The sequence below is a fragment of the Protopterus annectens genome, chromosome 4.part0 (genome assembly GCF_019279795.1).
Source record: "Protopterus annectens isolate FY-2018-M chromosome 4.part0, PAN1.0, whole genome shotgun sequence".
In the NCBI taxonomy this organism is placed as follows: domain Eukaryota; kingdom Metazoa; phylum Chordata; order Ceratodontiformes; family Protopteridae; genus Protopterus; species Protopterus annectens.
Window position 1 is genome coordinate 961,514,283 of NC_056733.1, and position 24,857 is coordinate 961,539,139.

Here is a 24,857-nt window from a genome sequence, read left to right on the forward strand (position 1 = left end):
ACATGTAGAATTAGATTTAAAGAGGTGAGCAGTGTTCTTTGCATTTCTAACTGTGCATGTTTGTGAAGGAGATTCTAAATGCAGACTGTCTCAGAGTCAGCTGATCTATAGGTGATGTCATTGGAATGTTTCCAGTTGCTCTGTGTTTACTAAGACAGGAAGGAACTTTAATAAACAGCTGTCTGTTGATTTTCAAACAATGAAATGAAAATAAGAACTGGAACAGTTGAGACAGTTAACCTAGTTTATAAAAGAGCCTGCTGAAGACAGTTAAAGTCAGTTATAGTTATAGTTGTTCAGGTGAGTTGTGTTCACAGTTCACAGTTGTACTGAGCAGTGAATACCAAATGGACTCACCAAGAGCTGTAAGCCTGCCTTTGCTCTGTTGTAGTATTTAGTTTAGATCAGGGACAGTGTTCTTTAGTTAGGAAATTATAGCTAATTAGTCAGTGTTTTCTAAATGCTGGAGTTATATCCTTCAGTATTAATTTTAATTTCCTGGTGATTGAATTCTGTTTGTTTATTAAAATTACTATTTTACATTTTAATCATTTTGCTTATTATTAAATCTTTTTATCGTCTTACATTGTGGCTGATTAATCAGTGTATTCTTTAGTGATTTGTGAGTGCTTATATCTACTTTGATAATTCCCAGGCTACTCCAAAAGCCTGGCTGCTTTACATCATATGCTATCATTTGTTTTGATATCTAATTTTAATAATTGGACCCCCCTTTGAAACGGCATATAGATGCTCTGATTAATGACAGCATTTATCATAGTATTTTGGGGAAGGGACATAGCTGGAAATCTGTGTCAGGCTTTCCCAGAAGTGTTTGGATGTGTGAGATTTAATTTATTGAAATGTGAGTGTATTACAGGTCTTAAACTGGGACATATTGCTCTGGAGTGTGTAATAAGGAGTTATATTTGGGGTGCACAGAAGCATACAATCTAGTGCCAGGTTATAATGTGTGTTCCTGTTGTGCTCTTAGGGGAAATTGTGAAATATTACTCCTGTTTAAGTGACAGTCTCACATTGGAGTCAGTGGTGAGGATTGAAGTTCCTTAGTTGGTGACTGGGGTAAGTAGTGGACATCACATTATTGGTGGCAGTTTGGTGAGATAGTAATCAGAAGTCACATTATTTGGGGCAGTGGTGTGAGATTTTTAATTGGACTTCAGTAGACTGTTGGTAGTTACCATTAAGGTGTGTACTCTCAATAGCCACAAGGTAAACCTACAGAATTTCAGTCCACCAAAGTTTTATTTATTTTTAGTTAGTTAGTCAGGGATAGCAGGCAAAGATGTCAGCAGAAGATTATTGTAAGCTGACAAAGAACCAGTTGTCCAAGGAGTGTAAAGCCAGAGGACTGGTGCATGCTAACCTGACTAAGGAAGCAATGATTTCAGCATTAGTTGTAGCTTCAGCTCAAACCAGCTGTTCAGAGGATATCCATTTTGGTATTGGGGATATGCAGCCTGCTGAGACAGAACATTCCACCTTTTCTTCGGAGGACCTGAGAATCCATTTGGAGTTAGAGAGACTGCACCTGGAGGCTGAGGAGAGAATGTGACATCTAGAGGCTGAGGGAAGGGATAAGCAGTGCTGATATGAACTGGAGGCCAAAGAGAGAATACAACGTCTTGAACTGGAATCAGCAGAGAGACTGAAGCATTTAGAAGCCAAGGAAAATGAGAGACAGTGCCAGCATGAAGTGGAGCTTCTTACCCTTCAACAGAGTCATGGAGGTAATGGGGAAGGGAATAACTGGACCCCAGAAGCTGTAAAGCTCAGTAAACATTTTCCTTAATACAGGGATGGGGATGACTTTGATAGTTTTATTCATATATTCGAGAGGGTATGTAGACAGTATGATGTTGACCATGAGCTCTGGGTTTGGCTCCTGACTCCCTTACTTCATGGCAAAGTTGTTCAGGCCATGTCAAAACTGTCCAATGTAGATTGTTTGAATTATGATAAAGTAGAAAACTGTCTTCTTGATTGTTTTAAACTAACACTTGAAGCTTATAGAAAAAAGTTTCATAAACATAGAAGCAATGCGGATGAAAATGTATGTGATTATATTGCTGATTTAAGTACTTACTGTCACAGATGGGTGAGTGGGTGTCAGGTAACCACTTCTGAGGGACTGGTAGAACTTTTAGTGAGGAAACAAGCCGTTGGTATTTTGCCTGATGACATGACAATCTAGTTAGCATATTGAGAGTGTAACTCTGTGGAGGAGTTGGGGAGAAAGGGGATCTCTACTTAGCAAGCAGAGCACCAATGCATAAGAAAGGGTTACCCAATGCTGCACATGGACATAAGGTAACTCATGGGGGGGCAGACTAAGCCATTCCAACAGAGTAAGTCTGACCAATCTCATATGTAAAGCCTTGGAAAGAATCATCATGGACATGATAAATGAGGACATAGGTACCATGCAAACACTGGCCCTATCATAGTTCAGCTTCTTAAAGGAAGGTCATGCATATTAAATGTGGTGGACTTCATTGAGAGGGTCGCCAAAGCAATGGATGAGGGACAGACTGTGCACAGAACTTACCTCAACCTGACTAAGGCTTTTGATAAATTACCCAATTCAGGCATTATAGACAAGATCAATAAATTAAATATAAACCCTTTTATCCCCCACTGGATAGCCACATGGTTCCCTGATAGGACAAAGGAAGTCAAATAGGTGAGGCCACCTTCACGAAGAGCTCAGTCACTGGCAGAGCCACCCATGGCTCACTACTGGAGACTCTGCTTTCTGACATCTATTTCCCTGAAGTAGAAGCAAACAGTGAAGGTTTATGGCTGACTGATGCTGCAGATGATTGCAAGCTGCATGTTATCATCAACTCCAATGCAGACACAAGCATTCTTCAAGAAAGCCAGTCTACGACTAACAAAGGGTGGCAAAGCCATGGTCTTAAAATCACTTCTGAGAATTGCATAATTGTACCCTTTGAAAAGTTAACCATCATGGATAATTATAGTCAACTCAGTGGTCAGGGATCTGTCTACGCATGTAGACAGTAGCCTTACCTTCAGACACCATGTGGCCACAGTGGTGAGGAAATCCTTTTGTGCTGCACACGTTATAAGTAATTTCATGGCAGCCAGGTCCAAAGAGGTCATTATCACATTGTAGTTTGCCCTTATCACAACAACCATAGAGTGCATTGCTCCCATCAGTATGTACCTGGCCAGGCATATGCAGAAACTGCAACTACCTCAGAGTTTAAATCAACAAAGAATACAAGGCATAACAAACCTGCCTTATGCAGACGGCCTTACAAACCATTCCCTCTACTTAGTCTGATATATATTTCTGACAGGTGATCTTATGATTGACTTAAAGGTACCTGCAAACACCAGACTTATGAATCTTCTGCACAAACATAAGTCACACAGTACCAGAACTACAAGGTCTAAAGTCCAGAATTTTGTCTGTGACTTAAACAGAACTTGCTGTAGAGATGGATATATCACACAGACTGCGCAGCCTGTGAGCAAGCTTCAAATCCATATGAAGCTGATTTTCTCTATTGCACAATTTAAACACAACCTACACCAATGTACGGGGATTTGTAAACGTACACCAGGACTGTCACCTATGTCCATTATGGGCAGAGGTACCTTATAAGTGCCTCACCCTCAATGTCCCATTTGTATACATCATTATTCTTTCATGACAACCTGGCTGGACTTAGAAATGTCCACCCTTAGCGTAGTAAACATCTGTGAATGTAGGAATCTAGAAATTGTACCATCTGCATGTAATGATTCATATGAACAATTTTAAAGGCTTTTTGTTAAAGGTAATTGTAACATGAGAAAATGGGGTAGAGGATGTGGAATGTGGAATCAATGCCCTTATATATGTGAAAAGGAGGAAGTTGTTTTAAACAATACCCTAAAATAGAAGGTGTTTTTTGTAAAAAGTAATTGCTTAACTAAATGGCTTGCATACATTACTTTATGTGAAGGATGGTGAAGTTTTTACGTAGGTAAAACAGAAAGAACTTTACATAGACATATTTATGAACATTATGTTATTAAGAAAAAAAAGAAAAGAATGCCTTGTATAAACACTCAATAGTTTGTTTCTCATTTACTAAGTTTTATTTTGCTATTATTGACTCAGTCAGCTATAATCCTAGGGATAGGGATGCCCAAGTGTTGCTAGTAAACAAAGAATTAAAATGGCAGTTACAATTACAAGCAACTTCTAACCTAGGTTTAAATGAATATACTTCTATTCAGTCTGTTTTAATTATGAGGGCAAATCAATATTTAATGGGTTGAAAGTTTTAAAAGTTTTATGCTTTGTATTTTGTGTGAGACAGGTTTTGCTTGAATTTCATTATAGGTTCATAGGTTCATAAGTTCATACTAGGCTATCTGCCCAAGAGCATTTATAAGCCTAGCCCATAGTTATGTGGCTTTCGCCACCCTTTTAGTTTGAAGAAAACTATGCCTATTATTTTGCTGTGCCTCTGTCAAGCAGTGACACTGAAGTAATCCCTGGGGTATATCTGCGATCTCCCATCCATTGGTCAAGATTCCTCTTGAACAAGGCCAGCGAGGCGCTCTGCCTCACATGTACCGGGATTTTGTTCCACAGCATAGGGAGTCTCTGGGTGATGAATCTGTCCCTCCAGCACGTTCTATTAATAACCGTGTCAAGGTTTAAGTCTCCCGCCCTTGTGGTTCTGAGGGATCTAGATTTTTGAGGTGAAGCATATTCATCAAATCTGGGTTTGACATGGCCTTGTATGTCAGGCACAGGTCACCTCTGAGCAAGCGGTATGCGACTGAATAGAGCTGGAGTTCTTTCAGTCGGGCAGCATAAGACATATTTTGAGACCCTTTATCCTTTTGGTGAGGAACTTTTGGGGCCTTTCCAGCTGCTGCAGGTGTCGGGTCAGATACATTCCGAATGGGGCATTGTACTTAATCATAGGTCTAATGAGTGATGAGTACAGGGGGACGATGACCTCCCTTGATCTAGATGTGAATCCCTTCATGATCAGGTGGGCAATGTAGAAGGTTTTCCTAACTACTTTAGCAACGTGAGTGTCAAACGAAAGGTTACTGTCAACCTGGGTCCCCAGATCCCTGATAACTTCTTCAGTGCTCAGTGGATTGCCACCTATATGGTAGCTAGGGGTAACCTTGTTTTTCCCGAAGGGTATGACTATGCATTTCTTGGCGTTTAACTTTAGGCCATGGCTCTGGCACCAGTTATCCATTTCTGTGAGGCCCTTCTGAAGGATATCTGTGTCAGATGTGTTTTCGACTATGGCGCCCAGTTTGCAGTCATCTGCAAACTTTGTCAGCCATAACCCTCCTGTGTTTGCTTGTACTTCAGAGAAGTAGATGCCGAACAAGAGTGGACTCAGGACTGAGCCCTGTGGGACACCACTTGTGACCGGCTTTGAGTCTGACATGACGCCAGCAACTCTGACCCTGTGGGTTCTGTCACTTAGCCAGTTTGCAACCCATCTTGTGATGTATGGGTTTACATTCAAGCTGATGAGTTTTTCGATGATACCTGAGTGGGGTATTGTGTCGAAGGCCTTTGCCAGGTCGAGGTAGGCTGTATGGACTGCCTTACCCTCATCAATGGCCTTGGTGACTGTTTCGAAAAAGTCAACCAAGTTTAAAAGGCATGATCTGCCTTTGACAAAGCCAAACTGGGTTGGATCCAAAGTCTGCAAGTTCCCTATGTCTTTATTTATGAGTTCCATTATGATCCTCTCCATGATTATACACCATCTAATGATTTTTTCCCACTGTTCTAAATTAATTGGATAAGTGGTTAATTAAGTTTGATTTGTATAAAAAAGTCGTTTTGGTGATATGGTTTGATTCTGATGAAGTCCTGTTTGTGTTAATGATGAAAGCGCTTAATCGGTTTGATCATAAATAAATAATATATTTTATTTTATAGAAGAATCCTGGTTGTGGCATCTGGTTACCAGTTTTTTCATTTTTCTTCATGATTCATATAAACAAACACCAACTGTCATTGTTAAAATGAGGAGAAAGTGAGATGACAATATTGTGGAAACTAGCCAAGCCATATAACAAACGTCTGAGCCAGGCAGCATAGTAACTGGCTGAATATAATGAATACAATAGTAACAAATAGTTTACCTGTTCAATCACCACAGCCTGTGATACATAAGAATGTAATGCATGTTGTATTAACAGTATTCATTGTGTACTACTGTATGCATTACCTACCTACCTACAATTAGCACCAATCAGCAGCTTGTATAATGCAAACATATTGTTGATGCTTGCTGATTACGAAATGTTCTGAAGAAATGTCTTTACGCACAAGTATCAGAAAACCTAGGATGCAAGTGTGCCGTAACAAAAACACTGAAAGTGTTGTAAGCAGATGCAATATCAATGTTGAGCTAAAGGGCTTGTCAATTAAAAACATCAGCCTACAAGCATCAGCAAACAGAACATAACTGGGATATAGACAAAAGCAATACCATTGTCAAACTGAAAGGCTTCTCAGCATGTCTGAAAACTATGTACAATCAGAAGGACTCACAGCGACAAATAAAATACCCATTCAACTTGTTAACAATCAAGAAACTGACAACATATCAAACACTAAAACACATAATCATATGTATAACAATAACCAAACAACATCTTGCAAACAACCAAGCCACTTTAATTTAGTTATGCAATGCTTCTTTCAGAATGTACAGTAGATATACTAACCCAGCAAATGTTAAGATTGCTGGATACTTTTCCAAAACTGTGTGCTGAAAATCAACTTATTAATAAATTATATATCCATATTTCTGGTTTAAATTATAGTTTTAAATACAGCTGTAATGTGATTATTTCCCTACCTACTGATGCATGATGGGTATTTATGCATTATATGCAATATACATATTATTGTGAAAAATACAGGCCTGTAAGAAGGATAAGATCATTTCATTTAACAAAATTGAAAAAGTAATCAACATACCTTTCTCCCTTTGCAGTCCCTGAAACCTGTGTATCTTTTTGATGCACAGAGCATGATTTCTGGTCCTGTCTTCATTGCCTGAAAAAAGAAAAAAGCAACTATGAATGATGTATTCCTCAAATAACAGTGATATACATTTCTCTTATCAGTTTATAGAAAATGTACTTGTTAAGAGAATTAGATAATCAATATACATATTTGTTGAGGTTATATACAAGTTTTTACATCTGTTAACACAGATTGGAGGATGTGATTCAATGCTGCAACTGCAATGTACATCCAAACTCTAACCTTGACAACTACCATGTTGAATGAAAGGATGTGTTGTGAATGCAGTGAAAATACGTGTTTTTATGACATCACCTGGATGGGGCATAACCTATTAATATGGATCCTGGCTTAGGATTTTGAAGAATAAACATGTGCTGGGCTGGACATGTAGGTAAATAGTTAGCAAAAATTAATTAATGTCAGCACTGTGGTCAGAAAAATTAACAGTCATGGAAAATATATGTTGGTTAGACAATGGGACAGTGTAATATATAATACAGCTTCTGTTAAAAAAAACATACAAGTTGCTGTACATGAGGGATGTACATTACTCAGACAGTGGCACAGTGTCATATATCACACAGTGTCTGTTAACAGAACCATACAAGTTGCTGTACATGAGGAACATGCATTCCTCATACAGTGGGACAGTGTCATGTATCACAGCTTCTGTTAACAGAACCATACAAGTGTCATGTATCACAGCTTCTGTTAACAGAAGCATACAAGTTGTTGTACATGAGGGACATGCATTCCTCAGACAGTGGGACAGTGTCATGTATCACAGCTTCTGTTAACAGAACCATACAAGTGTCATGTATCACAGCTTCTGTTAACAGAACCATACAAGTTACTGTACATGAGGGACATACATTCCTCATACAGTGGGACAGTGTCATGTATCACAGCTTCTGTTAACAGAACCATACAAGTTACTGTACATGAGGGACATACATTCCTCATACAGTGGGACAGTGTCATGCATCACAGCTTCTGTTAATAGAACCATACAAGTTTCTGTACATGAGCGACATACTTTCCTCAGGCAGTGGGACAGTGTCATGTATCATAGAACTTCTGTTAACAGAACCATACAAGATGCTGTACATGATGGACACAGTAAGCTAAGTGGGAGGGCTAAGATATTCCATGGAAAACTGCAAATCACAAAGCAAACACATACACCTTCCCTGTTCTGTATTTCAGCTGTAAACCTGTCCATTCCACTTCTTCAAAAGATAAGGATGATGTGGTTCTTGAAGTCAATGTAATAATTATAAAACAGAACATGATAGCACTTTTAAAAATAATACCATATTGCAAAACCTTTGTCAGACATATAACTGTCTGTAGCAAGCTTTAGTAAACCCGCAGTTAAACAGCTGCTGCTTGCAGAGTGTTATTCACATTAATTTAATGAATAACTCAGTTATTCATAACCATGCACAAAATAAACTTTTAGTACAATATTCTTCTCTACATAACTGCTATAAGTAAACCAAGAGAACAGTTATTGATATGTTTCTCCTATGTGGATTGGAACCCACAGCATCCCAAAATGTTAAGTATGCTGACCTGTTTTTTGTACAGACCAAGCTAACAGGTAGCACGTTTCTTCTTAACAAAAATATACTGCTTTAATAACCCTGCAGTAAAGAGCTGCATATTATGGATTACAGGCATATTTGTAGTAATTTGACGAATAACAGAGTTATTTGTAGCCATGCACAAAATAAACCTTTAGTGCAATGTTCTTCTCTACATAACTGCTTTTAGTGAAGTAAACCAAGAGAACAGTTTATTGATATGTTTCAACTGTGTGGATTGGAACCCACACTGTGCCAAAATGTAGGTATGCTGACCAGTTTTTGTACAGACCAAGCTAACAGATAGCACGTTTCTTCCTAACAAACAGGTACTGCTTTAATAACCCTGCAGTTAAGAGCTGCACATGATGGATTACAGTCATATTTGTAGTAATTTGATGAATAACCGAGTGACTAGTAATCATGCACAAAATAAACATTCATATCAATAAGTGCAATATTCTTCTCTAATGCTATGGGTGAAGTAATTAAAGAGCAGAATTTATTGATATGTTTCCCCTATGCAGATTGCAATCCACAACACACCAAAATGTAGGTTTGCTGGCCATTTCATTACAGGCCAAGCTAACAGGCAGCTTGTGTTTATTTGAATTCCTGCGGATAATGGATGAATTTGGAAAGTTCTAACACTTATTGGCCATTATACTCTAAAGAAATAATGGCTATCAACACATAACTGAAAAAACATGTGTAAGCAGTCAGACAGGCATTCCTTTTGGCTTAAAAAAGGGACCATACAAAAATATTGCTACCTGTGAAGTGAGTGGGACCTCAGTGAGCAGTTTCCAAAATTTGCATTTATCATACAGTTTCCATTGGAGTATCAAGATGGCTACTTCCAGGAGGCTGAGACATGTCTGTGTGTCCAACTGGATAAGGAGGAGACCACCCAGATGCTGATCATCTAAGCTGAAGTGGTGTGTCAGATGAGAGCCAGGCCCAGGATCCTTATCCAGTCCCACTCACTTCATAGGTAGCAATGGCCTGATCTTTAAATCTATCCAAATTGATATTTAAAAGTGGTGCTTGTGTCATGTTATCAGATCATCGTAAGAAAATGGACATGTGTCACACATGGTACCATTTATTGATACTTATTGGGTACTTGTGCAGTGCACCTGGGTGTTACGCTGCTTGCAAAGGGGGCATGTGCCACACATGGTACCATTTAGTGATACTTATTGGGTACTTGTGCAGTGCACCTGGGTGTTACACTGCTTGCAGCCAATTTACTACACATTGGGTACTTGTGCAGTGCACCTGAGTTTTACACTGCTTGCAGCCAATTTACTACTTATTGGGTACTTGTGCAGTGCACCTGGGTGTTACGCTGCTTGCAGCCAATTTACATGGATGTGGGCAAATGGGATTCCGAAACCTAGAATTTTAATGAACCTAAGTCAGGGATACAATGGCAACTGGTAGCATTTCTGTTTTGTGAAATATTACATCTCTTACTCATTCTCAAGGGTACCTGTTTAGATTTATTTTTACTGAAATGTGTGTTTAACAGACATTGTTGTATGTTACTGGACTGACGTTTGATTGAGACATTGTTGTACATTACTGGAGTGACGTTTGCTTGAGACATTGTTGTACGTTACTGGAGTGACGTTTGCTTGAGACATTGTTGTACATTACTGGAGTGACGTTTGCTTGAGACATTGTTGTACGTTACTGGAGTGACGTTTGATTGGGACATTGTTGTACGTTACTGGAGTGACATTTGCTTGAGACATTGTTGTACGTTACTGAAGTGACGTTTGCTTGAGACATTGTTGTACATTACTGGAGTGACATTTGCTTGAGACATTGTTGTACGTTACTGGAGTGACATTTGCTTGAGACATTGTTGTACGTTACTGGAGTGATGTTTGCTTGACCTTCATGTATGCAGGTGTTACCATTTTCACTGATTTTCTTCCAATATGCAGTCGTGTAGGCAGATGTACATTGCAAATGTGCACAGTATATAAACTGAGATTTACGGATCATCCATATTTCTTAATGGTAATTCATTACACTCTGTGGTGTAAGGTCAGAAACTCATGGACTCCGACCCTATCCCTATGTACAGTGTTGTTTTGCTGTTCTGGATATTTCTTCATTGATGATTCTTAATAAAAGCCTTATAACTCCTGGCTCAATATAATAATATAGATCCTGAGATTTTCCAACCAAGTTGTTCAATTTTTAGTTTGTGTAGTACTTTATTATGAAATACATGCCGACTCGTATGGCATAATGCTGTTGTCTCTGGCCCTCCATTCAACAGATATGTAGTGTAAGGGTTTCTAATCCCACACCCGGTCCTTAAAGCTATCACAACTTATGTTGATTTTTCAACTGCTATGTTTGCAGGAACTGTTGTTACATTTTATGTCACATTAGTATTTGTCACAAATAGTGTTTATAGACTTCTGCATTGCACGGGAATGCCTAGTGTTTATGGTGACATACACTGTCCACATAATCAACTGTACAACTTGGCCCCCACAGAAATATCATCATGTCCATAGCAATGTCCTTCAGATGGCCAACCATCCTAGGGATGACAGTTTCTCCCCACAGGAAAATGACATCATTAGATACTGTTCGACAACATGCACAGAGACTCCTTGGTCTTGCACAGAATACAATGTGGAGAAATGAAGTGTAGACTAACCTCACCAAGATGATTATTGTGATTGGAGGTCACAACAGATCCCGGGATTCCTGCCAATGATACTGCTCAGGCATGTACCTCTGTGCAGCCAGCATGTTAAAACAATATGAGAGATCAAAGGATGCCACCACTGGTGGACCACCATTGACCCTCCCTGATGACATCACAATATTTCTGGCTTCCCTGCATACAGTGAGAGGGGAGCAACACAAACCTGGGAGTGGGATAGAAGCCGGAGGCATACATGTTCATGTATTGCCATGTTTGATTTACAGCAGCAGCAGATTTGAGCCACTCACAGATCCACACAGAGTGATGATGATGAATGTACATGTACTAATATACCTGCAGTACAGACATAACAGTGCAACCAACATGTGTAATGTGTCTGCATTAATATTCATATGTGCACACAGATCCACACAGGTTGATGATGATGAATGTACATGTACTAATACACCTGCAGTACAGACATAACAGTGCAACCAACATGTGTAATGTGTCTGCATTAATATTCATACGTGCACACAGATCCACACAGGGTGATGATGAATGTACATGTACTAATACACCTGCAGTACAGACAGGACAGTGCAATCACCGTGTGTAATGTGTCTGCATTAATATTCACACGTGCACATAGATCCACACAGGGTGAAGATAATGAATGTACATGTACTCATACAACTGCAGTATGACAGAACAGTGCAACTATCATGTGTAATGTGCCTGCATGAATATTCACACAGGCACACAGATCCTCACAGGGTGATGATGAATGTGCATGTACTCATACACCTGCAGTGCAGATAGAACAGTGCAACCACCATGTGTAATATGTCTGCATTAATATTTACACGTGCACAAAGATCCAAACAGGGTGATGATGATGAACATACATGTACTCATACAACTGCAGAGCAGACAGAACAGTGCAACCACCATGTGTAATGTGTCTGCATTAATATTCACACAGGCACACAGATCCACACAGGGTGATGATGATGGTTAATGTACATGTACTCATACAACTGCAGTACAGATAGAGCAGCGCAACAACCATGTGTAATGTGTCGGCATTAATATTCACACATGCAAACAGATCCACACAGGGTGATGATGATGATTAACGTACATGTGCTTATACAACTGCAGTACAAACAGAACACTGCAAAAACCATGCGGAATGTGTATGCATTAATATTCACATGTGCACACAGATCCGCACAGGGTGATGATGCCAAATGTACATGTACTCAAACAATTGCAGTACAGATAGAACAGTGCAACCACCATGTGTAATGTGTCTGAATTAATATTCACATGTGCAAACAGATTCACACAAGGTGATAATGACGATTAACATACATGTACTCATACAACTGCAGTACAAACAGAGCACTGCAACCACCATGTGTAATGTGTATGCATTAATATTCACACTTGCACACAGATCCACACAGGGTGATGATGATGAATGTACATGTACTCATACAACTGCAGTACAAACAGGACAGTGCAACCATCATGTGCAATGTGTCTGCATCAATATTCACACGTGCACACTGATACACAGGGTGACAATGATGATGAATGTACATGTACTCACACAACTGTAGTACAGAGAGAACAGTGCAACCAACATGTATAATGCTGTCTGCATTAACATTCACATGTCCACACAGCCTGATGATGATGAACGTACATGGACTAATACACCTGCAGTACAGACAGAACAGTGCACCCTCCATGTGTAATGTGTATGCATTAATATTCATACGTTCACACAGATCCACACAGGGTGATGATGATGACTGTACATGTACTCATACAACTGCAGTACAAACAGAAGAGTGCAACCACCATGTGTAATGTGCCTCCATTAATATTCACATGTGCACACAGATCCACACAGTGTGATGATGATGATGGACGTACATGTACTCATACAAATGCAGTAAAAACAGAACAGTGCAACCAACATGTACAATGTGTCTGCATTAATATTCACATGTGCACACAGATCGACACAGGGTGATGGTGAACATACATGTACTCACACAAATGTAGTACAAACAGAACAGTGCAACCACCATGTGTAATGTGTCTACATTAATATTCACACATGCACGCAGATCCACACAGGGTGATGATGATAAACATACATGTACTGATACAACTGTAGTACAGACAGAAAAGTGCAACCACCATGTGTAATGTGTCTGCATTAATATTCACACATGCACACAGATCCACACATGGTGATGATGATTAACATACAGGTACTCATACAACTGCAGTACAGATAGAACAGTGCAACCACCATGTGTAATATGCCTGCATTAATATTCATATGTGCACACAGATCCACACAGGGTGGTGATGATGAATGTACATGTACTCAAACAATTGCAGTAGAGACAGGACAGTGCAACCACCACATGTAATGTGTCTGCATTAATATTCACACATGCACACAGATCCTCACAGGGTGATAATGAATGTACATGTACTTATACACCTGCAGCACAGACAGAACATTGCAACCAGCATGTGTAATGTGTCTGCATTAATATTCCCACGTGCACACAGATCCAAAGAGGATGATGATGATGAACATACATGTACTCATACAAATGCAGTGCAGACAGAACAGTGCAACCACCATGTGTAATGTGTTCGCATTAATATTCAAACTTGCGCACATATCTACACTGGGTGATGATGAATGCACATGTACTCGTACACCTGAAATACAGATAGAACAGTGCAACCACCATGTGTAATGTGTCTGCATTAATATTAACATGTGCACACAGATCCACACAAGGTGATGATGCTGAATGTACATGTACTCATACAATTGCAGTACAGATAGAACAGTGCAACCACCATGTGTAACATGTCTGCATTACTATTCACACATGCAAACAGATCCACACAGGGTGATGATGACAATTAACTTACATGTACTCATACAACTGCAGTACAAACAGAACACTGCAACTACCGTGTGTAATGCGTATGCATTAATATTCACACTTGCACAGAGATCCACACAGGGTGATGATGATGAATGCACATGTACTCATACAACTGCAGTACAGACAGAACAGTGCAACCACCATATGTAATGTGTTTGCATTATTATTCATACGTTCACACAGATCCACACAGGCTGATGATGATGAACATACATGGACTAATACACCTGCAGTACAGACAGAACAGTGCAACCACCATGTGTAATGTGTCTGCATCAGAATTCACACGTGCACACTGATACACAGGGTGACAATGATGATGAATGTACATGTACTCATACAACTGCAGTACAAACAGAAAAGTGGAACCACCATGTGTAATGTGTCTGCATTAATATTCACACGTGCACACAGATTCACACAGGGTGATGATGAACATACATGTACTGACATAATTGTAGTACAGACAGAACACTGTAACCCCCATGTGTAATGTGTCTGCATTAATATTTACACATGCACACAGATCCAAAGAATGTGATGATGATAAACATACATGTACTGATACAACTGTAGTAAAGACAGAACAGTGCAACCACCATGTGTAATGTGTCTGCATTAATATTCACACATGCACACAGATCCACACATGGTGATGATGATTAACGTACATGTACTCATACAACTGCAGTACAGATAGAACAGTGCAACCACCATGTGTAGTGTGTCTGCATTAATATTCATATGTGCACTCAGATTTACACAGGGTGTTGATGATGAATGTACATGTACTCATACAATTGCAGTACAGACAGGACAGTACAACCACCACGTGTAATGTGTCTGCATTAATATTAACACATGCACACAGATCCTCACAGGGTGATAATGAATGTACATGTACTCATACACCTGCAGTACAGATAGAACAGTGCAACCACCATGTGTAATCTGTCTGCATTAATATTCACACGTGCACACAGATCCAAAGAGGGTGATGATGATGAACACACATGTACTCATACAACTGCAGTGCAGACAGAACAGTGCAACCACCATGTGTAATGTGTTAGCTTTAATATTCACACGTGCAACCATATCTACACTGGGTGATGATGAAAGTACATGTGCTCATACACCTGAAATACAGATAGAACAGTGCAACCACCATGTGTAATGTGTCTGCATTAATATTCACACATGCACACAAATCTACACAGGGTGATGATGATGATTAACGTACATGTACTCATACAACTGCAGTACAGATAGAACAGTGCAACCACCATGTGTAATGTGTCTGCATTAATATTTACATGTGCAAACAGATCCACACAGGGTGATGATGATGATTAACCTGCATGTACTTATAAAACTGCAGTACAAACAGAACATTGCAGCCACCATGTGTAATGTGTATGCATTTATATTCACACGTGCACACGGATCCACACAGGGTGATGATACTGAATGTACATGTACTCATACAATTGCAGTACAGATAGAACAGTGCAACCACCATGTGTAATGTGTCTGCATCAGAATTCACACGTGCACACTGATACACAGGGTGACAATGATGATGAATGTACATGTACTCATACAACTGCAGTACAAACAGAAAAGTGGAACCACCATGTGTAATGTGACTGCATTAATATTCACACGTGCACACAGATTCACACAGGGTGATGATGAACATACATGTACTCACACAACTGTAGTACAGAAAGAACACTGCAACCCCCATGTGTAATGTGTATGCATTAATATTCACACGTGCACAGAGATCCAGAAAAGGTGATGATGATGAAGGACGTACATGTATTCATACAAATGCAGTAAAAACAGAAAAGTGCAACCAACATGTGCAATGTGTCCACATTAATATTCACATGTGCACACAGATCCACATAGGGTGATGATGAACATACATGTACTCACACAACTGTAGTACAGACAGAACAGTGCAACCACCATGTGTAATGTGTCTGCATTAATATTCACATGTGCACACAGATCCACACAGGCCGATGATGATGAATGTACATGGACTAATACACCTGCAGTACAGACAGAACCGTGCAACCACCATGTGTAATGTGTATGCATTAATATTAACACATGCACACAGATCCTCACAGGGTGATAATGAATGTACATGTACTCATACACCTGCAGTACAGATAGAACAGTGCAACCACCATGTGTAATCTGTCTACATTAATATTCACACGTGCACACAGATCCAAAGAGGGTGATGATGATGAACACACATGTACTCATACAACTGCAGTGCAGACAGAACAGTGCAACCACCATGTGTAATGTGTTAGCTTTAATATTCACACGTGCAACCATATCTACACTGGGTGATGATGAAAGTACATGTGCTCATACACCTGAAATACAGATAGAACAGTGCAACCACCATGTGTAATGTGTCTGCATTAATATTCACACATGCACACAAATCTACACAGGGTGATGATGATGATTAACGTACATGTACTCATACAACTGCAGTACAAACAGAACACTGCAACTACCGTGTGTAATGCGTATGCATTAATATTCACACTTGCACACAGATCCACACAGGGTGATGATGATGAATGCACATGTACTCATACAACTGCAGTACAGACAGAACAGTGCAACCACCATGTGTAATGTGTCTGCATTAATATTCACATGTGCACACAGATCCACACAGGCCGATGATGATGAATGTACATGGACTAATACACCTACAGTACAGACAGAACCGTGCAACCACCATGTGTAATGTGTATGCATTAATATTCACACGTGCACACAGATCCACACAGGGCGATGATTACGTATGTACAAGTACACATACAATTGCAGTACAGACAGAACAGTGCAACCACCATGTGTAATGTGTCTGCATTAATATTTACACATGCACACAGATCCACACAGGGTGATGATGATATCTGTGCATCTACTCATACAACTGCAGTACAGACAGAACAGTGCAACCACCATGTGTAATGTAGCAGCAACCAAAGAAAAACACTCTGCCAGGTAAAGCACTCTTATTCAAAGTCAAATCATAAAAAGAAAATAAAGAGTGCACCATAAGCTGGAATTCAAACTTGTCAGCAAATAACTCCAGTAAAACCTGTTTAATGAAACTTCATTTTAGAACAGGAGCTGCAGCAAGTGATAAAGTTAGCTTTGGCGTTGACAACGCTTCATCAGACATAAAGACTTAATGAATCCTTTTAAGCATATGTTCATGATGTCATAATTGACTTTAAAAGTGTCCTGTTGACATGGCAACAAATAAAACCAAAACTGAGAAAATAGTAATAATCCAGAATTTGCAGGAAACCACATTTTAAAACACACCTTTAAAACTTTATTCCATGAGCGCTTTCAGCTAGAAAATACCAGCCTTCTTCATGAAGAAGGCTGGTATTTTCTAGCTGAAAGCGCTCATGGAATAAAGTTTTAAAGGTGTGTTTTAAAAAGTGGTTTCCTGCAAATTCTGCTTCTGGATTACTATTTTCTCAGTTTTTGGTTTTTATTTGTTGCCATGTCAACAGGACACTTTTAAAGTCAATTATGACATCATGTGAACATATGCTTAAAAGGAGCCAGATTAAGTCTTTATGTCTGATGAAGCGTTATGTCAACGCCTGCAGCTCCTGTTCGTTTGCAATAAATGAAGTTTCATTTAAACAGGTTGTTACTTGGAGTTATTTGCTGACAAGTTTGAATTCCAGCTTATGGTGCACTCTTTATTTTCTTTTTTATACCATGTGTAATGTGTCTGCATTAATATTTACACGTGCACACAGATCCAAAGAGGGTGATGATGATAAACATACATGTACTGATACAACTGCAGTATGGACAGAACAGTGCAACCACCATGTGTAATGTGTCTGCATTAATATTAACACATGCACACAGATCCACACAGGGTGTTGATGATGATTAACATATACGTACTCATACAACTGCAGTACAGACAGAACAGTGCAACCACCATGTGTAATGTGTCTGCATTAATATTTACACATGCACACAGATCCAAAGAGTGTGATGATGATAAACATACATGTACTGATACAACTGCAGTAAAGACAGAACAGTGCAACCACCATGTGTAATGTATCTACATTAATATTCACACATGCACACATATCCACACATGGTGATGATGATTAATGTACATGTACTCATACAACTGCAGTACAGATAGAACAGTGCAACCACCATGTGTAATGTGTCTGCATTAATATTCATATGTGCACTCAGATCTACACAGGGTGGTGATGATGAATGTACATGTACTCATACAACTGCAGTACAGATAGAACAGTGCAACTACCATGTGTAATGTGTCTGCATTAATATTCACAGTTGCACACAGATCCAAAGAGGGTGATAATGATGAACATTCATGTACTCATACAACTGCAGTGCAGACAGAACAGTGCAAACACCATGTGTAATGTGTTAGCATTAATAATCACACATGCACACATATCTACACTGGGTGATGATGAAAGTACATGTGCTCATACACCTGAAGTACAGATAGAACAGTGCAACCACAATGTGTAATGTGTCTGCATTAAAATTCACACATGCACACAGATCTACACAGGGTGATGATGATGATTAACGTACTCATACAACTGCAGTACAGATAGAACAGTGCAACCACCATGTGTAATGTGTCTGCATTAATATTCACATGTGCAAACAGATCCACACAGGGTGATGATGATGATCAACATACCTGTACTTATACAACTGCAGTACAAACAGAGCATTGCAGACACCATGTGTAATGTGTATGCATTAATATTCACACGTGCACACAGATCCACACAGGGTGATGATGCTGAATGTACATGTACTCATACAATTGCAGTATAGATACAACAGTGCAACCACCATGTGTAATGTGTCTGCATTACTATTCACACGTGAAAACAGATCCATACAGGGTGATGATGACAATTAACTTACATGTACTCATACAACTGCAGTACAAACAGAACACTGAAACCAACATGTGTAATGTGTATGCATTAATATTCACACTTGCACACAGATCCACACAGGGTGATGATGATGAATGCACATGTACTCATACAACTGCAGTACTGACAGAACAGTGCAACCACCATGTGTAATGTGTCTGCATTAATATTCATACGTTCACACAGATCCACACAGGCTGATGATGATGAACATACATGGACTAATACACCTGCAGTACAGACAGAACAGTGCAACCACCATGTGTAATATGTCTGCATCAGAATTCACACGTGTACACTGATACACAGGGTGACAATGATGATGAATGTACATGTACTCGTACAACTGCAGTACAAACATAAAAGTGGAACCACCATGTGTAATGTGGCTGCATTAATATTCACACGTGCACACAGATTCACACAGGGTGATGATGAACATACATGTACTCACACAACTGTAGTGCAGACAGAACACTGCAACCCCCATGTGTAATGTGTATGCATTAATATTCACACGTGCACACAGATCCACACAGGGTGATGATGATGAAGGACGTACATGTACTCATACAAATGCAGTAAAAACAGAACAGTGCAACCAACATGTGCAATGTGTCCACATTAATATTCACATGTGCACACAGATCCACACAGGGTGATGAAGAACATACATGTACTCACACAACTGTAGTACAGACAGAACAGTGCAACCACCATGTGTAATGTGTATGCATTAATATTCACACGTGCACACAGATCCACACAGGCTGATGATGATGAACATATATGGACTAATACACCTGCAGTACAGACAGAACAGTGCAACCACCATGTGTAATGTGTCTGCATTAATATTCACATGTGCACACAGATCCACACAGGCTGATGATGATGAACGTACATGGACTAATACACCTACAGTGCAGACAGAACAGTGCAACCACCATGTGTAATGTGTATGCATTAATATTCACACGTGCACACAGATCCACACAGTGTGATGATGATGAACATAGATGTACTCAAGCAACTGCAGTGCAGAAAGAATAGGGCAACCAACATGTGTAATGTGTCTGCATTAATATTCACACGTGCACACAGATCCACACAGGGCGATGATTACGTATGTACATGTACACATACAATTGCAGTACAGACAGAACAGTGCAACCACCATGTGTAATGTGTCTGCATTAATATTTACACATGCACACAGATCCACACAGGGTGATGATGATATCTGTGCATCTACTCATACAACTGCAGTACAGACAGAACAGTGCAACCACCATGTGTAATGTGTCTGCATTAATATTTACACGTGCACACAGATCCAAAGAGGGTGATGATGATAAACATACATGTACTGATACAACTGCAGTACGGACAGAACAGTGCAACCACCATGTGTAATGTGTCTGCATTAATATTAACACATGCACACAGATCCACACAGGGTGTTGATGATGATTAACATACAAGTACTCATACAACTGCAGTACAGACAGAACAGTGCAACCACCATGTGTAATGTGTCTGCATTAATATTTACACGTGCACACAGATCCAAAGAGTGTGATGATGATAAACATACATGTACTGATACAACTGCAGTAAAGACAGAACAGTGCAACCACCATGTGTAATGTGTCTACATTAATATTCACACATGCACACAGATCCACACATGGTGATGATGATTAATGTACATGTACTCATACAACTGCAGTACAGATAGAACAGTGCAACCACCATGTGTAATGTGTCTGCATTAATATTCATATGTGCACTCAGATCTACACAGGGTGGTGATGATGAATGTACATGTACTCATACAACTGCAGTACAGATAGAACAGTGCAACCACCATGTGTAATGTGTCTGCATTAATATTCACAGTTGCACACAGATCCACACTGGGTGATGATGATGAACATACATGTACTCAAACAACTGCAGTACAGACAGAACAGTGCAAACACCATGTGTAATCTGTCTGTATTAATATTCACGCATGTACTCAGATCCACACAGAGTGATGATAATGAATGTATATGTACTCAAACAACTGCAGTACAGACAGGACAATGCAACCACAATGTGTACTGCTGTCTTCATTAATATTCAGACGTGCACAGAAACACATACATGGTGATGATGCTGAACATACACGTACTCATATAACTGCAGTACAGACATGGCAATGCAACCACAATATGTAATGTGTCTGCATTAATATTCTCATGTGGACACAGATACACACAGGATGATGATGATGAATGTATATGTACTAATACAACCGCAGTATTAACAGAACAGTGCAACCACCATGTGTAATGTTTCTGCATTAACATTCACACGTGCTCACAGATCCACACAGGGCAATGGTGATGATGTACGTACATGTACTCATACCACTGCATTACAGACAGAACAGTGTAACCAATATGTGTAATGTGTCTGCATTAATATTCACATGTGCCCACAGATCCACACAAGGTGATGATGATGACAATGAATGTACATCTACTCATACAACTGCAGTACAGACAGAACAGTGCAACCAACATGTGTAATGTGTCTGCATTAATAGTCACATATGCACACAGATCCACACAGGGTGATGATGCTGAACATACATGTACTCATATAACTGCAGTACAGACATGGCAATGCAACCACAATATGTAATGTGTCCACATTAATATTCACACTTGCACACAGATCCACACAGGGCAATGGTGATGATGTACGTACATGTACTCACACAACTGCAGTACAGACAGAACAGTACAACCACCATGTGTAATGTGTCTACCTTAATATTCACACGTGCACACAGATCCACACAAGGTGATGATGATGATGATGAATGTACATCTACTCATACAACTGCAGTACAGACAGAACAGTGCAACCACCATGGGTACTGTTGTCATCATTAATATTCAGATGTGCACACAGACCCATACATGGTGATGATGCTGAACATACATGTACTCACACGACTGCAGTGTAGACAGAACAGTGCAACCACCATGAGTAATGTGTCTACATTAATATTCACATGTGCACACAGGGTGATGACGATGAATGTACATCTACTCATACAACTGCAGTGCAAACATAACAGTACAACCACCATGTGTAATGTGTCTGCATTAATATTCACATATGCACAAAGATCCACACAGGGTGATGATGATGATGAATGTACATGTACTCACACAACTGCAGTACAGACAGAACAGTGCAACCACCATGTGTAATGTGTCTGCACTAATATTCACACGTGCACATAGATCCACACAGGGTGATGATGATGTACGTACATGTTCTCATCCAAATGCAGTACAGACAGAACAGTGCAACCACCATGTGTAATGTGTCTACGTTAATATTCACACATGCACAGAGATCCACACAGGGTGATGACGATGAATGTACATCTACTCATACCACTGCAGTACAGACATAAAAGTGCAACCAACATGTGCAGTGTGTCAGCATTAATATTAATAAGTGCACACAGATCTGCACAGGGTGATGATGATGAATGTAAATCTACTCATACAACTGCAGTGCAGACAGAACAGTGCAACCACCATGTGTAATGTGTCTGCATTAATATTCACACGTGCACACAGATCCACACTGGGTGATTACGATGATTGTACATCTACTCATACCACTGCAGTACAGACAGAACAGTGCAACCACCATGTGTAATGTCTGCGTTAATATTCACACATGCACACAGATCCACACAGGGTGATGATGATGATGAATGTACATATGCTCATACAACTTCAGTACAAACAGAACAGTGCAACAAACATGTAATGTGTCTGCATTAATATTCACACGTGCACACAGATCCACACTGGGTGATGACAAAGATTGTACATCTATTCAAACAACTGCAGTACAGACAGAACAGTGCAAACACCATGTGTAATCTGTCTGTATTAATATTCACGCATGTACTCAGATCCACACAGAGTGATGATAATGAATGTATATGTACTCAAACAACTGCAGTACAGACAGGACAATGCAACAAATGTGGAATGTGTCTGCATTAGTATTCACATGTGCCCACAGATCCAGACTAGGTGATGATGATGAACATACACGTACTCATATAACTGCAGTACAGACAGAACAGTGCAACCACCATGTGTAATGTGTCTGCATTAATATTCACGTGCACACAGATCCACACAGGGTGATGATGCTGAACATACATGTACTCATACCACTGCAGTAGAGACAGAACAGTACAACCACCATGTGTAATGTGTCTGCACTAATATTCACACGTGCACATAGATTCACATAGGGTGATGATGATGTATGTACATGTATTCATACAACAGCAGTACAGTCAAAACAGTGCAACCACCATGTGTAATGTGTCTTCATTAATATTCACATGTGCAGTCAGATCCACACATGATGATGATGATGTAGGTACATGTTCTTATCCAAATGCTGTACAGACATAAAAGTGCAACCAACATGTGCAGTGTGTCAGCATTAATATTAATAAGTGCACACAGATCTGCACAGGGTGATGACGATGAATGTAAATCTACTCATACAACTGCAGTGCAGACAGAACAGTGCAACCACCATGTGTAATGTGTCTGCATTAATATTCACACGTGCACACAGATCCACACAGGGTGATGATGAACGTACTTGTACTCATAAAACTGCAGTACAGATAGAACAGTGCAACTACCATTTGTAATGTGTCTGCATTAATATTCACACGCACTAATCCACACAGGGTGATGATGATGTAATGTACATCTACTCATACAACTGCAGTACAGACAGAACAGTGCAACCAACATGTGTAATGTGTCTGCATTAATATTCAGATGTGCACACAGATCCACACAGGGTGATGATGATGAACATACATGTACTCATACAACTGCAGTACAAACAGAACAGTGCAACCACCATGTGTAATGTGTCTGCATTAATATTCACACGTGCACACAGATCCACACAGGGTGATGATAATGAATGTATATGTACTCATACAACTGCAGTACAAACAGGATAGTGCAACCACCATGTGTAATGTGTCTGCATTAATATTCAGATGTGCACACAGATCCACATGAGTGATGATGCTGTACGTACATGTACTCATACAACTGCAGTACAGACAGAACAGTGCAACCACCATGTGTAAGGTGTCTGCATTAATATTCAAATGTGCACACAGATCCATACAGGGTGATGATGATGAACATACATGTACTCATACAACTGCAGTACAGACAGGAGAATGCAACCACCATGTGTAATGTGTCTGCATTAATATTCACACGTGCACTCAGATCCACATAGAGCGATGATGAACATACATGTAATCATAAAACTGCAATAGAGATGGAACAGTGCAACCAACATGTGTAATGTGTCTGCATTAATATTCACACATGCACACAGATCCACACAGGCTGAGGATGATGAACATGCATG